The sequence below is a fragment of the Myripristis murdjan genome, chromosome 2 (genome assembly GCF_902150065.1).
Source record: "Myripristis murdjan chromosome 2, fMyrMur1.1, whole genome shotgun sequence".
NCBI classification, from domain to species: domain Eukaryota; kingdom Metazoa; phylum Chordata; class Actinopteri; order Holocentriformes; family Holocentridae; genus Myripristis; species Myripristis murdjan.
In genome coordinates, this window is record NC_043981.1 from 13,092,831 (window position 1) to 13,107,391 (window position 14,561).

Here is a 14,561-nt window from a genome sequence, read left to right on the forward strand (position 1 = left end):
AGACCAATAATCCTCTCAACATGCCTCACATGCTTCAGTGTAGCAGCGCCACACATGTGTCGTGCATGAACTCACACACATGCGCAGGCATGCAGGAAAGCAAAAGGCACACACACACATGCACACACACAAACACACACATACACACATGAGTATAACTTGGTCAGATCAGATGAGATGCTACATGGCAAATAACACAAACCCCAAAGTCATGTCATAGAATACGTGTAATTGATGATATTAGACACACACACATGCTTGCACTGACCCATTCACATACTCACACACACACACACACACACACACAAAAAACAGCACTTTGTTTTTCTCTGTCAGTGCAAATTTTCTGTGGTTGACCTTAAAACCCCTTGTCTTTACTGCCATGGGGACCACTCAACTAGACGCTGACCTTCTGGTGGAAGCTGACCAGCACGTCCTCAGGCTACTGTGTGTGTGTGTGTGTGTGTGTGTGTGTGTGTGTGTGTGTGTGTGTGTGTGTGTGTGTGTGTGTGTGTGTGTGTGAATGATTATGTCCATAGGTTTCTTACTTACTATTCTGGTTTGTATTTACTCCCACCAGCGAGGTTAAATCTCCGCTGCTTCTAGTGTTTTTTCCTGATATCTCAACATTTCAAACAGACTTCCATGAAATTCGGTGGGCCGGTGCAGTGACTTTCAAGATGTAGGTCCCAGTGTGGAGACAGGTGGGTCATGGGACAGCCGCATCAATCAATCACTGTCTAAAAACAACAATCATAAATCCATTATTAAGGTTTTGTAGCCTGTCAAGGACCTGATGGTGTGAGAAAAGGTGTGGTGCGCTAACACTGGATTCACTCGCAATTTAACAGCTATTATGTAGGGCAGATTTAGAATTCACTGTAATGATGAGCTTTGACAGCTGTATTTCACCACAAAAAAAATTATTTGCTGAGTCTCCACACAAATAGTAGCTCAAGTCTGGAGAAGTTTGGGAAGCTCAAGCCTACTGGACCTTGGGTTAGGGGAACAGGTGTGGGAGCGGCGGAGTTACTTTGCCCTTCTAGGCCGTCAGCCCACGTATTTTTTTCTTTTTATAGGGAGAAATACCTGCTAACTTAAAGAAGCCATCCTGCTGAATGAATAATTGTGATATATGCATTTGTTAATTTGGATCATGAGGTTTTTATTATTTCAGGGAACGTGTAGAACCATAAGTACTATGACAGATGAGTTGAATTTCAATAGGATTACTGTAATAATATGGATGCTGGTTTGAATACTTGTATCATTTGATCCTCTTACAAGTTGACACTGCAGAGGTAATGAATAACTGCAGTGCATTGTGGTTAATATACACCTCTGGCATGACCGTCGTTGCTGACTCACTCCCTCAGCCACCCAAGGGTCGATCAAGTTCACTGAGTTTTTCCGGACAAAAATGGAACAACACTTATGATGGCGGCGAGGATTAATTCCCCCATGGGCGAGTGCTGAGGGTAAGTCAACAAGGGCGAAGGAAACCTTGAATGACACACAGCACTGGTCTGAGGTCTGTTTCAGACACTTTTCCGCAGGACAGGAAAGCGTCTGAGGTAGGCACGGAGCAGCTGCACTCAAGTTGAGACACAGATACTGAGGTGAGGTTGAAGTTGACTAAGGACAGCAAGCAGAATACAGAGTCCAGGTGGGCATATGGTCATGCATAATGCCAGTCTCACAAGCAAAAATACCAAACCGCAAGAGAAAAGTAAACTGGGCTCCCCGGTCAGAAAAAAAAAAAAACAGATAAAGAGAAAACGAATGGAGCAACATCTTAAACCTCATTCTCGTGGTGGGAAACTCTACCTGAGGAGCAAGTGCATTTGTGAGGCATCAAAAAAAATATCATTTCACTGATTCCCACTGAAAAACATTAGACACAAATCGATTTGAAGAATCCAGCCGTATATTGACATCTGGTAACATTTTAACCTACCAAAGCCTTGGAGGCGAGCTAGTTTACCAACTAGCAGGGTTAAGGTGTTAGGGTCAGGTCCCTGCTTAATGCTTAATGTGTTGAATAAATACTAGTTTTAGATATATAAACGTCAATTTTCCAGGTTGGGTTTCCAGTTGTGAGTGTTGAAAATGGCTGCGGTGGCATGAATACAAAAAAAGCTCATAAGTAGATCAGTACTGGATGGGTGGGAAGCAGGTAGGAAGCTGATTGGAGGAGGATGAGCAAGTGATGGACCAATGGGGATGAGGAGGAACAGGTGTGCACGGTTGAGATGCACAGAAAGAGAAACTGAGAGAGAGAGAAACTGAGCTAAAATCCAAAAATATCTGTCTTGGCCTTGAAAGACCCATTTAGGTTGAACCCTTCTTGGGGTGAAAAAAGTAGACTAGCTGCATATGGTTCTACTTATAGAGTTCGTCGTCTGACAACTCCAATTAATGAATCAAATTGCCCACAATGTTATACTGTATACTGTGAGCGGTGTTCTTTACTCTAGGTCGTGATTCTTGCTAATTAACCTCGTTACACTTTGAACTGTCCTATGGGAAACCTAAGCCATCTGCGAGACTCATTCAGCCTGGTAATAACCCTGAAATTTAGAGAGAAATCCCAAAGAGAACAAACCGTTTTGGAAGAGATATCATCAGTTAAACGCTGTGACATTTTAGAAGGCTAAGCAGACTCCCCAAAGGCCTCGGCTGTGTTGGAGCCACAATCTGGTGGCGTCGAGACACCAACATTCATGTTATCGTATGTTACTGAGCTAAAAGTCAAATTGTAGGTCGGGCTCTCGAGATGTACATCCACTTAAATGATCATAGGGAAGACAAAGTGTGCTGTGGATTCAAACCTCTTGAATACAGATGACTTTTGTACGCATGCTAAAAGAAAAAAAAGTTTAGTCAGAGCCACACTTGGTAAATTCTTCATGTGCTATTTACTCTCTGCTTCAAGTTTATGAATAATTACAGGAGTTGAGGCCAGGTTTGACTTTTCTAAATGCAAATCGAGTCAGGGCCGTGAGGGGATTGTGCTGAGCCACTCAAATGAGAAAAGGGGAACAAAGAGCAACAAAGAGCAGGAGAGCCACCCATTTTATTAATTGTGTTGGTTTTAGCAGTTGCCCTTTGGAAAAGTCAGTGGGCTTAATTAAATTACCGTGCACGCTCAGAGGAGGAAGCACTAGGAAATAGCCTTGTAAAACAGAGCCTCGCAAGCATTCAGTCCCTTATCTAATGAGAATTGGAGTCATGGGGATGCTCAAAGGTCTTTAAGTGTCCTCCGAGTCCTTCAATAAACTACTATAATATCATGGCTTTAGCATAGAGCAAAAACAAGGTCCTTGGCATAGAGGAAAGCTATAGCTACTGCCTTGCATGCGAAGGCGAGCGTGCTCATGTGGTGAATCTGCTCTTCGCTGCACACGGGTTTCAGAGCAGCAGTTCACGACGATCAGACAGTGGCCGGGCTGATGGAAGCGATATTGCCAATGCTTTCAGCTCTGCCAGCCCTACTCTCCTATATAGTGCCCTTTAAGCCCTCAGGGCCCTTCAGAGAGAAGGCATTCATTTTCCAGGTCAGCTCGCATGCCTGCTTCTCACAGCTGAGTCTCGGTCCCTACTGTTAGCATGGTTCATATAGTATAATTAAAGGCGGACCTAGGGTCAAGGGAGTTGGGCAGGACAAGTTGGCATGAAAGACTAAGCGGTCATGGCACACTCGCCCCTTCCCCCCCTGCACATGTTCCAAAGCCCCGAGGCATCGCCTGAGGTTGTGAAAGCTTCGAGGAGAGGCAGATGCATACAGAGTAATGGCAGAGGCGAGCGGGAAAGCCACAGCAGAGTGGGCAGCGACGTAAAAAACGTAAATGGCAGTTGCTGTTGTGGTGTTGGGTTACGTCGCTCGCTCGTTCTCAAAGAGGACGGGGGCAGAATTGGCTGGAGCGCTGACAGAAAGAGTGGCAACGCCAAGACATCACAGACAGAAAGAGGTCAAGAAGAAAGACCGGTTATGCAAACCCACGACTGCAGCCTCCTTCATGATGGCAGGGACGGGATGAAGCCCCAAAATTAAAATCTATATTGAACACATGCAGCTTCAGCTTCTCTCATGGTGCACTGTATCATATTTTCCCGGTGACAGTTTCTCCCAGGCAGCAAAACATAAAATGCTGGAAAAAAATGCTCTAGTCAAAGATGAGTTGGTAACACTTTACAATAAGAGTACAACAATTAACATTAGTTAATGCCGTAATAAACATTAAGTAACAGTTAACAACAGTAACAGTTAACTAACCGTTAACTAATGTGTCTAAGAATCATGTACTAATGTTGTTCATGTTAAGGTGTTAATTTATATGTTATTTAAGGGTTATTGTAGATATTATTAACATTAGTAAATGCCATAATAATCATTAACTAACAGTTAATTAACCATATGGCATTAACTAACGTTAACTAACGTTAATTGTTGTACTCTTATTGTAAAGTGTTACCGATGAGTTTGAACTGAAAATGCTCTGTGAAAAAAAAAATATACAGTCCAAATTGTGATTATTGTGATTGCTGCTTTTCATATATTGGAAAACATTGTGTTGTCTGGTTATTCAGCTGTGATGTCTTGATTCACACTGAGTAAATGTGAGAGAAGTTTTATTAACTCATTAAAAATAAGAGAAATTAATCAGCATTTCATTAAAATTATGATGTAAAAAAAAAAATTACATCGTTCATATAGAGCCTTGCTATAGTGCTAATATGCTTTGGGTAATTGCTGCCTGCAGCCCTCTGGAGAACCGCTCATCCAAACCACTTCACACTCGACACTGCACTTCCTTGGAACAAACCTGCCAAGTGTGAAGTCGATCGGATGAACGGCTGCAAGAAAATTGAAGGACAAACATAAATAGAGACACACAGACAGAGATTCCCCCGTTTATAGACTGCAACATATTTCCCAGACATTGCCATACATTTTAGTGATGTAAAGATTAACAAAACAGTGTAAAATCCTCCCATGTTAAGGTTTTTCAGCATAATATAATAGACCTTACAAAGAGACGTGAAATACTTCTAAGAGTAAATAGGTCAATCATGCACTGTTTCATGGGCTACAGGCAAAACTGTGAAAAAAAATGTAATTTCTACTTGACTCGTTTGTCCTTAACTATGATAATTTACTCTGCCATGATTATTTCCTTTGCTATGATTATCTCCCGAGGCCACCGTGAACCTCTGCGTCTGCATCATCCTCGAGCCACCATGCCCTTTGACCCAGTGTTGACCTCTGAGTTACGTAAGCAAAACCCTTCAGGGAGCATGTGAGGAAATGGGGACGGGGTTTTTTTTTTTTTACATTTGATCAGGGGGGTCATCTTCCTCGCTAGGACAGTCTATGTGAAGTGCTCCTGTGCTTGTTAATGTGTGTTACAATGAGAAGGGGAAAAAAAATTAATTCCCACTTCCATCCACTCCATTGTTCATGAACAAGTCAGCCCCTGGTCATGATGCTCCAGTAGCTTTCTAGTGAGCCATGTGTGTATTGGCTGCTTAGAAAAGAAAATGTGTCTTGTTATTGGTACAACTGATGCATGAAACGTCCATGTAATGTCTGCACAGCAGTAAAGGAGGGTGTTCATGTAAGGTATATAGATATATATTTTTTTGGTTCAGGTGTGCAGGTTTTAACTCATTTTTTATTTAAGATGACAGTGATAATTGGGCTGAAAGGCGAGTGTGAGAGACCTGACAGCTGTAGATGTGTGTTTTATCATTAAGATATAGGGAATGCTATAGCTTTTATATACAGATTATTGGAAATGCGCTTCATTTTTTAATTTCCAACCATGCACTTTTGAAATTGCACAGCAGCTAAGAGTCAAAATGCCTTCTTAGGCTGCAGAAAAGTTGCCACCCAAGTCCAAACCTGGAGTTACAAGGTTACTGCCTGACTGCGAATGTCGTCTCATGCCATTTTGACTGACTTTGACCTTAAATGTCCCCTCTCCTGTTGAGGTGAAAATGTGTGGACAACCTTTTGATGTTGTGGAAATGGGCAATTTCACCTTTAGCAGGCCCAGGAAATAGTAACTGGGACATGATGTGGATGACACTGTGGCCTATAGGGAGTGAAAGCGTCAAAAATGTTACCTTAAAATAGTTTGTGTATGATTTTTCTTTGGATTGATGATTTTGATGATTTTTTTTTTTAGCTCTTTTTGCTGCACAGATGGGCTAAATGGGTCAACAGACGGTAGATATGTGTCAGTGATTCCCTTCTGATGCAGAGTTGACCTCCAGCGTGTGGAGACTTATCAGAGGAAAAAGCTTTTTTGCTGATGTGCGCTTAAAAAAAAAAAAATGTGGCCATGAACTGTTTGTTTAACTGTGCCGTGCTTTATGCTCAATTTACTGGAACTGCATGAAAGTGATTATTTTCACTTTGATACTCTTCCATAAGTGGAAGCCATCGTTTTGTATTGTTTTCTGAATACCACGGATTAGCATTTCAACCATTTGGTTTATGGTCCAAAATCCTTTTGGAAAATGTGTGGCTTTTTGAAAACTGACAGAAATAAAGGCTGTGTTGAATGAATAACCATGAGATGTACTATGTTTTATTCCAGGGGTTAAAACATATCCAACCATTTCTGACAAAACCCATGATTAATTGGTAAATGACTCCACTGAGCAGCTTCCTTACCTCTTGTTTATGTGCATGTTTTTATTTCAATCTCCTGTTCAATCTCCAGACTGTGCTGCACATTCATATTTGAGATTTTCATCGTGTTGCACCGAATAACCATTATAGCAGTTATTGTACAAACAAATAGTTTAGGCTTACTGCTTTTCACCTCATTTTCTCACAAGTAGCTATTACCTATGCATTGCAATTTTCAAGTGTTTCACATTTTTCAACATGAATGAGAGTGATTTAGGGTAAGTTAGCCTTCAAGTATAAACATATTCTGCACATTTTATTAACTGTGTTAAGGAAGTGGAATGAGGTTCACTGAAGAAAATAGATAGATAGATAGATAGATATACTTTATTGATCCCAACCAGGGAAATTCTGGTGTTCCAGCAGCAACAGTAGAAACATACAATAAAGTTAACTAAAAAAGAATAAAGGCTAAAAATATACAATAGAGACTATAAAGACTAAAGACTCAAAAAATACAATAAGGGCTAACCTAAGGGAAGGAGATACGAGATGTGAAAATATACATATGGAGTGAGTATGACAATATACAGATGGCGCTGAAGTATATGCATGATTGTATAGATTGTATAGATAAGGAGAGTTAGTATGAAACCAGGAGACTAAGAACCAAGTGGCAGAACCTTTAACGCCCGGGACTGGGACAAGGAACTAACCGCCTTGATTCAGACACGAGGGAGAGAGACATGGAGCCAGGATGACTTATACTGAATATTCAGCTTTACTGAGTCGCACGCCTCAGGAGAAATGAACGCAGTCTGGGACGGGCGGCACTTGACGGCTCTTCCAAATACTAAGAACTTTATAGGTCTCTGAAGGACACTGAACATAGATTGGGACTTATCATGGAGACAGTCTGGAGACAGTGAATCTTTGTAATAGCTGAAATAGCTATCCTAACCTTGGAAGACAGGCCAAGCGGACGCATCTGCTGTAGCCTATGTACCAGAACGCTAGATAAGGGAGTCAGGTGCTGTGGAGTAAGCAGGAGGGAGACATAAGGGCTGACCTGCCATAACCTTATTCCACACTTAATTTGGGATGGCCTGGCCTAATAATTTTCCTCCACAAACTGTGTCATGACTGACGTTTCGGTATGGAGCCCTCTGAGGAAGGATGTATCCTGTGCTCCTGTCTGTTTGCAAATTATAATTAGAGCTGGGTATCATTTAGAAATATTCAACACCAATACCTTGACTTCAATTCCAGGTCCTGAATGATGCTTTTTTTTAAAAAATTTTTATAAAATCTTGTTATAAAATCAATGACATATAACGTCTCTAGGTGAAACTGAAATTTACATCTTTTGATACTCGATAGTATTGAAGCAATTCGGTCGGTACCTTAAAAGTATCTGTTTGTGGCTGTCTGCCACAGAGTACACATCTCCAGACTGTCATTTAAGTATCTCATCCTCCGGGCAGCATATGAATGTCTTTGTTTACTTATTTATTTATTTCTTTACTCTGAAGTGGAGCTCTGTCAGTAGTAATATCAGTGTATAAAGCCTGACCTCCAGCACCTACCTAGATTATTCCAGGGATGAAGTGCCTTTCTGTGTATAGGACTTCGACTTGCAGGTGGGACCAGTTGGGATGAGGATCAGGTCACATGATCTGCTCTTTTGTTGCACTCTAATTTGACGCATCTGATCTACACCCAACAAATGTCATGTTTATTTTTAGAATTTAATCATCAGTGCCCGGCCCTACTAGTCACATGTGGTTGAGCATGTAAGCTACCTACAAGATTGTCTGTACTCACTTCAAAACCAACATTTGTGACGAAGAAATACAGACTCATACTTGTCCCTCTCCTTGTAGGATATAAATTCACGAAAGTAATGTGAGTTGATTTATTTTATTTCATAGAGCAAATACTTTATTTTTGGTGTTCCTTACAAACTCATATTTACCATGTTGATTCTGAACAATACTCTGTGTTGCTAACGTACAACTTGCAGAATTACACCACACATTAATCTAACTTTATCATTAGCCTGTTGGTCACACAAGTGGCAGGGGGAAATAAGTGAATTGTCAAACTTCAATAGCCTCCGGGCATGTAACATGAAGTAATTAAACTGCACAGCACACGCCTCGTACCCAAACTTCTCTCTGTGTGAGGAGGGTGGAGTTGGTTCAGAGTTTAAGGTGCAGCTTTCTCTATGCGTTGAGCTTTTATGCTTGAATTTGCTACTTCAATGTGCAGCTTTTCACCCGAATCTACTGCAAGTTCTTCTAAGTTGCAGCCACAGTGCGTAACATGATCAATTGATAAGATGAGTTTTATTCTTACACAAACATCTTTCCTTGTGCTGCTTGAAGTGCATGTTTTTGCTCAATTTCTAACTTTATTCATAATCAGACAGGTAATATCACATCCTCAAAGTCTGAACTAACACACCTCGGCACTTTCCGCTTTTTATTTACTGGCAGGAAAACAGAAGCTAATGCAGATGCTCAAGCTTTGTGGTTAATAAGAATAAACACAACTGGGATTACAATATCAGTGATGAGTGTGTGTGTTAAAAGCTACAAATTACATCCCTGGGCAAAACATGACTTCAATACTGTCATTCATCATTCAACATTTTGCACATTTAATGTGATGTATAAAGGCACTACCGGTGTTTCATTGTTCGGTGCACTGTACCCAACAAGGAGAAGATGGAGACATTGCAAAGTGCTGATATGGGAAATGTAAAAAATCGATCTTTGAGCTCTGGTGCTATATGGATGGAGACAGCTGTAACCCACACATTGCATCTCTTTTGATCAGCAGTGTACAGCATAAATGCAGTTGTGCAGCTATTATTCCTTCCCCCGATCTGCAGCCACTCTGTTTTTTGTGTTATTGTCGACGGTGTGCAAGAAGGCACGTTATCATGATGTGCAGCGAGAGAGCCATTGCAAGAAGCTACCCTATAAGCAAAAATCCAACAATGGGGGCGCATGAATTATGTGATTCAGAAACGATGAAACACATGAAAAATGAAGGCCCACTTCTCACTGGCTTGGAAGATTATCCTACTACTTCTCTGGCAATCCAGCACATTTCTAGATTATCTCCCTGTGTGTCCGTGGGCGGAAGGAAGACAAGACACAGAAATGTATTTCTCAGTCCGAAGCATGGCATATTCAATAATCACTTCAAGCTGTTTGTTTTTTGTTTTTTTTGCGCCAAGAACTAGCAGTGAGGCACAGATGGTTAGGCATGTCTGCCCACATCAGCAGGTCTTTACAGATATTCCTGCTCCCTGGTGTACAGTAGCTCCGCTGAGCTGCTGATCATGTTGTTAGGGCTTTTGGAAGAGCTTAGGTCATTCAAATCCTCACTCCTATCAGCAGGGGAGGACTGCAAAATGTTATTGCTTTTCACGAGCTGTGCGGCCTCGCCTCATATGAATCCCGCCGCAGCACATATTAGTTCTGCCGCTCTGATGAAGGCGAAAAGACGAAGGCGATGCCCATCCGAAGCATCTTCGTTGCAGCTTTTTGGGCCGCGATCTGCTCTATTTCAAGCCAGTTTTGTCCAGTTTGGGCTGGTCACCTAAGTTTCATCATGTGTTCTGGTCTGATCTAGTTTGATCTCCTCTGGTCTACATGGAATAGATGAGATAAATATGTATACTGACCTGCAGCGTGGGTTTCAGCTCCACGTCATTCATCATCAAAGGGAGGCTGTTATCTGCCAAAGCAAAGATTTCAGCCGGGGATAGACAAATACATCTTTTTTTTTTTTTTTTTTTTTTTTTTTTTTATTGATGTGGGCCAATTCTGGCTTTTGATCAGATATCACCCACCTCCAGTATGATGGAGGTTATTCTCTGACCACAGCTATGTAAACACAGTCTGTAAAACCTGAAATGAAGCTTTATTTTCCTTGCATACTGTTCATTCGCTTGAATATTTTATGATGTTTTCTAGAAATTAATTTTTCATTTTTAGGTCCCAGCATTTTCCCATACCACAGAATAGGTGTGGTGCATCGCCCTGCTTCAAGGAGTCACGTCCAGCAAAATTTTCACCAGCTTTCAGTAGAGTTTTGCTGTCCTCCTGGTCCAAATGCTCCACTAAATGCTTCCAAGGACTTTTCCATCTTTCCAAGAGGAAAAATCTTGTGGAAACACTGTCTACTGCCCATTTTTCAGAATTAAGTTAGGCTAAGTGAAGTTAAAATCTAAATATGCAGAATCAGGGGGCTTCAACCCAAATGAAAGACTCCAAGTGTGAGTGCGAGTCCAACTCAAACTGTGGAGTCCTGAGTTTGAGTTGGACTTTGAGTTTGAGTGTGAAAACACATGCTGATCCCACAGCTCTGTGCTGTTTTCCCTTTGGGTCACAACCACGAGAAGTTAAAAGCAGCTCTGCGAAATGTGATGCTGGTTTAAAAAAAAAAAAAAAATGCAAACGTTACAAAAAACCGAGACAGTTTGCATCAGCTTTTTTTTTTTTCAAGTGAAAGAAAAGCAAAGCAAAATATAAAATTTTATGTAATCACCAAGCGGTTGCACAGCAAGAATACTTCTTCTAAATCACCGAATTCGGGTGAAAGATTTTAGACTTTGTTCTCAAAAACACACCATGGGACTTCATTATGTATGCTTCCACTGATTTACAGTAGAAGTCATTTGCACAACAGCAGCGACATTGATTTTAGTAACTGGATACAAACATCCAAATGAGATTTTTTTTTGTGTGTGACAGAGGACAATGGTAAAAAAAAAAAAAAAATGTCTATTTTTAGGATCAAATCCCGTGGAGGTGTGGAGGGACATGCCAGGATGCTGGATGCCGTCCCCCTGATGTGTCTCCGTCCTGTGTCTCCACTAGATCACACACATGGAAAGGGCCAAGAAAGCTCAACGTTCCATGTAATGGAAGCATGAGTTTCCCAACCGCTGGACAAAGCACTTGGAGCACTGGTTTCTCCAGCCCGCTTCACGCTTGCCTGAGCCTGAACACATGACAAGTAAAACCCGAAGGCACGGGGTGGAGGTGGGGAGGGGGAGGAGGAGGAGGAGGAGGAGGAGGAGGAGAGGGGGGTGGTGGTGGTGGAGGGGGTGAAGACGAAGAAGAGGAAGAGGAGGGGGAGAAGGAGGAGGAGGGGGTAGGAGAGATGCAAGAAAAGATTCTAAGTGTTTTGTTTTGAGTGTACGCTGGGTGTGTGGGTGTGTGAATCTCTCTCTCATCTCTGTCTCTCTCTCTCTCCCTCACTTTCTCCCTCTCTCTCTTGTCAAGGTTACTCACTATTGTTTTCTCAGACTGGAACCATTGCACGCCTCTCTACTTCTGTCGGAGGACCATGTGAGGCTCTTAAATGTAAGTGCCTCCTTTGTTACTTAATTCACTTGCATTGGGACTATTTCTTTAGAGGCAATTGGTTTAGGGTCCCTTTTTTTTCCTCCTCTCTTTCTTTCTTTCTTTCTTTCTCGCAGCACATGTACAAAGCGATGTCATATATCGGCAGGGGAGGAGGGGTGTTTTGGGGGGGTTTGATTGCTCCATGTGGTGAAAGCATGGGAGCTGAATGCACGTGTTTGCTGTTGTCATTGTCTCCATGTAGCTTCTGCACGCCCTTTTCTTTAGTTTCTCCTCGGTATTGCTTAGATGTGTTATTAATTGACTTAAATATGGCTTTGTATTGTGTGGTTTATAAGGATTTGAGATATTCTGTCCTGAAAAATCCTTATTACTAGACATGGTGGTGGAATGTCTGAAATGAATGGCATGAGCATGACCAAAATATAACACTTGCATATTCAAGTCTGATTATTTGAAATAATAAAAACACTGTAAATCAAGGCTTAATATTTTATTATTATTATTATTATTAAATGCCCCTCATACACCTGGTTAATAAAAAATAACACAATTGATAGTTATGAATACTTTTTTTTTTTTTTTTTTTTTTTTTTAAATTTCCAAGCAATAATATAATATGCAGATGCTATTATTCCACTAAACAATACAGTCCTTGAGCAATTTACAATGTGGTTGCTAGACAATACAACAGTTAGTGCTGATTTTTGTGTGCTGCATTAATATTTTAATTAAAACTGTTACATAGTCAAGGTATTTGTTTGTTGGGTGTTTTGTAGATGACTCAGCCAATCAGAATGAAGAACTGGAAGAGTGTAATGTGTTTACATTGTATGCAGTTACCATTATATCCCATAAATAGGAAGAGAGCGTTTGTTTATGTGCGCCAAGAAAATATCCAATTAACTGTTTGTTCTCTACCAAATTGGGTCCATGGACAAATTGCTGATTTGGAAGCCAATGTTCCAGTCTTCCAGCTTTGGCCTGGATATAACTCTCAATTTACTGTTACTGAGTATAATAGGCCTTGTTTTGTTTGACTTGAGCTCAAATGCGATTTTGTCCCGGTCTGTTGGCTGTTTTAGTCCCACTGAGCACCGGAGAGACCTTGTGACCTTTTAATTATAAGCTTGCATTTGACATTTGGGTCAGAAACAAGTCGTGCAAATGATTTAACTCCACAAACAGGTCTTTACCTGTGGCTGGATTTGAGAAAATGTTTATTTACGTGGATGGAAAATGCTACAAGGTTGCTCCATGAGCTGCCAAATCTTTATGGCTTAATCATTTAACCGCTTTTTGATTATGGAATGATCCACTTTGAATACTTGTTGGGGATTTTCAGATGTATTTGTCCTAACAAAGCCACTCTGCCTCTGCTTTGGACTGCGGGCTTTTTCCACATGCAAATATGTATCCTCATGCCATAAAGATGAAAAATGCAGCGACAAATGATAAGTACTTTAAACTCCTTCAGGTCTTGTGTAAATTTCTGCAAAGTTTCAATATTAAACATCCTCCCATGGTTCACTGCAATGCAATGTGTTTGAAGCCAATTGCAACTGACATGGTGAATGAATAATACACATGGTCTATATACTGTTATCAATAATGGACAAGTTTGCTGTTCTGAATGTTGAACATATAGGGAACTAGAGGTGTGTCACTCAAACGTCTATTTTAAGCAACTTCTACCCTCTACACCTGCTAACTATGAATAAACAAACAAGTGTGACTTAATGCAATGACACAATACAATCACTTCTGTTCAAATGCATAGCACAATAGCGATGTTTGCACCCTTTAAGTGCTGTGGTTTGTCAAAGCAAGACAGCCGCAGCTCACAAGCACAAATTATCCTAAATATTGAATAATGATTTAAAATGCATTTAGCTGCCGCTGCAGTCAGTGAGATTTCTCCACGGTTCATAGAGCAGCATGAATCTACAACTAGCTTAAGTAGAAGATAAATGAAACATACTCGGTTTGTTGAAGAATTTTCTTATTTTATTCATGAGGCCTGAAGCACATCAAATGGTGCTTACCTTTTGGTGGATGATGTATACCCGGAGTCCTAGTCATGCATGTTCACCTTCAAGATAGATAAAATGTTGCGTAATTCACCTCCAGCCATGCCAGTGCAGACCGCTGGGAGAAGCCACAAACAATCATGAGTTTAGTCCTAGAAATATTTATTTATAGGGAGTAAGATTTTCAGCCCTCCCTCCATTATGGATTCCAAACACTCAATTCCCTTATCAGTGCTGACATGTGGGGAGGGAAGTGTTGCTGAATGCAGCAGGATGTGACAGTTGCGTAAAGTACCTGGAGCAACTGGCACAGAGGCGAAATGAAGTGAAACAGCGTGTGGAGAAAGGTCTGGCCACATAACCCTAACCTGGAGCATACACAAGACTTCTTGGCTAGTCACCGTGAGGACTGAGACTGTTGACAGAGAAACAGAGATGGGTAGATAGTGACGCAGCTGGGCAGCAAGCGCACTTTGAGAGTTCAGCGTGGTGCTTGTGCATGTTGTG

At 41.2% G+C, this 14,561-nt stretch overlaps 1 protein-coding gene across 1 annotated transcript in view; it reads left to right on the forward strand.

Annotated features, from left to right (window-relative positions):
• The first annotated feature begins 11,956 nt into the window (after positions 1 to 11,956).
• Positions 11,957 to 14,561, forward strand: part of LOC115374279 (E3 ubiquitin-protein ligase Midline-1-like) — a 66,313-nt gene continuing 63,708 nt past the window's right edge. The window contains exon 1 of the mRNA XM_030073143.1: positions 11,957 to 12,024. The gene's annotated coding sequence lies outside the window, so the exon portion shown is untranslated. The remainder of the gene's footprint in view (positions 12,025 to 14,561) is intronic.